We start from the raw sequence: 3377 nt of genomic DNA, 5'->3' as shown, positions 1-3377 counted from the left end.
GGGAGCAGTAGTCCATATCCTAAAATATAGACTTTAACCTACTAGGCCTCTGGGGAGAGGTTCTGCATGCCTCAGGCCTAGTAGCAGCGAGTCACCAGAGCCAGTAGAGGGGCTTATTCAGAGTGAGTTCTTCATAATCATTAGAAGAGGATGTGTTATACCTTAAACGTAATTACAAGTTGTGCAGGAGGAAACCAAGGGTGCAAGGAGAAGCAAGTTTGGGCAGGTGGTGAAGAGAACTAAGACCATTACTTTTACACGGTCAAAAGTGATGTTTCTATCCCTCACACGGTGACAGATGGAGATCTCTTAGGAACAGTTGTCTGCATGGAGATGCAGAGGGAGTAATAGTTTGCAGGGAGCTGCAGGAGAAGATTTCTACTTTGTGCACATTCATTCTTAGGCTCTAACTATGATCAAAGTATACTGAAATATGTAAATATGATGGCAATGATTAATTCTATGGGCATCCCATATCCCAATCCTATCCAAGTTGTACCCCCCCCCCCCCCCAGTAAAACAACAAAAACAAAGCTCGCAAAAGACTGTTCATTGTCTCTGGAAAGGATGCATAAAGTCTGTTAGTGGGGTGATTTGGCAGATTGTTTGTCAGTAGTTTTTTTTTTTTTTTTAAAGCCAGTGGAGTGCAAAACACACCCAAAAACTTCCACCCGGTGCCAAAAAAAATTCACACACATAAAGAGTGAAACACAAAAACGTGCAACAGGTGTTACACTGATCCTACACTAGGGAAGGACCTTACCCTGATCCCCCGGGGTGTTAGGCTCCAGACAGGGACTGAGGTACTTCATTTGGGTCCATCTGGCTGAAACCAGGCGGACCCCCGTTATCTGGAAGGTCTGCCGAAACAGACCCACCCAAGTACTAGGTGGGACTCCCCAAAGGGAGACCCCATGAGAGAGGGCGAACCAAGCCAGAAGGCCTTTGTTCACCCCCTCCCAAGACTTTCAGAGTAGGCCCAAGGACCCACTCCCTGCTCATCACACAGTGACAAACGTGTATACACACTAAACAAAAAAATACAAAAAAGTGACAAACACGGGGATAAATAAAAAGAAAGTGGGGGGAAGGAAGGTGGGAGAGTGAAAAGTGACCATTGTGTAATACAATAGCCGACCCTCCAGCCAGGAATAAAAATTTCCCCTGGTCCTAGCCAAAAGGCTCGGCCCTAGAGGCAGGTGCGAAAAACGTGTGTTGTGGTTAAGTGACCATGGTGCCATAAATCAATTGCCAAAACATTTGCCAAAACCCCTGAACTGCCACTTCAAGGGCACATTCACCACTGGCTTTTCGTGCAACCCTGACCACCAGCCCAGACCACAGCAGCCCCCACTCCAGCCAGGAAGGCATGAAGTTCTGGAAGCTTGGTGAGAGCCCTTTACCATCAGGCCCCACCGTCGCTCCCATCCCCCCTACTTAATTACATTTGGGAAATACTAACCACCCCCCCTCCCCAAAGGAGGAGTAAGTGTTGTCTCCCGAAAAACTGACCGGAGCTAGAGCTACCCCAATCTAGGCCAGAAGGCCAGGGACCCGACCCTTCAGCCGGACCCAGTGGTTCTCCATCCCCATCAGAAGGCTTCCATTTCGGCTACAAACCACTCCAGGTTGCCTTTACACCAGCAGATTTTGCATAGCCTCCGCCATCCCTGATACCAATTCGCTGTAGATCAGGGACAGAAGCAAGCGCCACCTCCTGGCAACTGATAAGAACAGATACTACACTTGATCTTAGCCAAAAGGCCGAGAAGCGATTGTTTGTCAGTAGTGCTAACACCATGGCTACAATTGGTATGAGTAGGAGGAATAGTGACCCATTGTTGGTGTTAGTGAAAGGCAGCGGCAGCTGGTGCTCAATATTTTGGGGGGCAGCAAACAAACCTGGCCCCCTCACACTACCCCCTAACCCCCCCCCCCCCCGCACTCGCTTGCTCAATTGATCGCCGGCAAAATCGGGAAGGCGGTGATCCATGGCCTTACCTTATGCTGCAGTAGAGGTGTGGAGACGAGGTTGTGGAGAAAAGAGGCAGGGTTGTGATTGGCAAATAGTCAATCTGTCAAGTTTTATTTTTTTTTCTATGCCTATACTGGGGGGATGTCCCTCAGAAGTACAAAAATGTAATTGGGGGGGAGAACAAAAGCAAAGACAGCAATAAAAATATTGTAGAGATTTCAGCTCAGTTCCTGTCCTGACCAGTCCAGAAGAAAAATAAAATATTTTTGGCTGGAGTTGGGCTTTAATATACAATATATCCCATTTAACTGTCTAAAAAAAAAAAATTACATTTCTCCACATCCATTATAGTCCTTAAAGTGTATGTATGGGCATGACCTTTCATTGTCAGTTTGGATAGAGCAGGGGGGCTGACATATATACAAGAGTGGGGGGGGGGGGGGGGGGCTGACATATATACATGTAGCAAAGTCCCAGTCCTCCTTTGATCTAATGAGAACCTCCAGGACCAGAGATAGCTGACATACTTCTAATCCACTCACAATCCACTCACTCTCCATGTCAGAGCGATTCTCCCGATCCACGCTGCTGTTTTCACTGAATTGCTGGAGGAAACAGAGAGCCGCGGAAAACTCATGTGAACTGTCAGCCTCTGATGATGGAGGCGTGGTTAAGCCTCCGGAAACACTCGGATTGGTCACAGCATCCCAGGCTATCTGACAGCTCACTACAGTTTCCCCGCAGCTCTGTATCCTTGGCTTCCTCCAGTGATTCAGTGAGACAGCAGCATGGATCGGAGGGGAGAATGGGGGCAGCGGACTTCACAGACTGACATGCCTACAGCTTTGACATGGAGAGTGAGTGGATTGTTTTTAAACATTTAATTTATTAAAAACGAATGCACCAGCAGCTGCCTGTCGCCTCTCTCTCTCCCCCTTATGTTTTGACTCCTCTGTAATTGCCCCCCCACCACGTGCCACTCCAATCCCCCTGCTGTGTGGGTCCCCCTGTGTGCTGGGGCCCCTACAGGAGGCTCCATGGTACCCCCTGTCAGCGGCACTGGTGTCCGGGTCTCAGGCAGAAAACCCGGGCACAGCATTCTAAACCCATACTGTCCGGGTCAAAACCAGACAGGTGGCAACCCTAGTACCCAGCCCTGACACAGAGAAGCCAGTAGCTGAGGAACTGAGCTGTGCAGAAAACTTCCTCTGCTGGCTGCTGTGTTAAATGACAGGTTGGAGAGGAGAGGGCTTCCAGAGGTGCCGCAACGCACGTTCCGGCTGAAAAAAAGCCCTGCTGTAGACCTATTTCCCTCCTCACCACTAACATTAAGATCATAGCAAAAGTCCTAGCTAACAGAATTTTAAAACTCATTAATAAACTTTTATACACCTAGATCAGT

The 3377-nt window shown here is 48.5% G+C and overlaps 1 pseudogene; it reads right to left on the bottom strand.

The window, feature by feature from the left end:
• Nucleotides 1–1654: 1654 nt before the first annotated feature.
• LOC141124331 (U2 spliceosomal RNA) lies at nt 1655–1776 on the bottom strand (annotated as a pseudogene).
• Nucleotides 1777–3377: the final 1601 nt, after the last annotated feature.

Source organism: Aquarana catesbeiana, linkage group LG01, assembly GCF_042186555.1.
Source record: "Aquarana catesbeiana isolate 2022-GZ linkage group LG01, ASM4218655v1, whole genome shotgun sequence".
Classification (NCBI taxonomy): Eukaryota; Metazoa; Chordata; class Amphibia; order Anura; family Ranidae; genus Aquarana; species Aquarana catesbeiana.
Note: the sequence above shows the minus strand (reverse complement) of the source record. Positions and strands in the feature narration are given on the sequence as shown.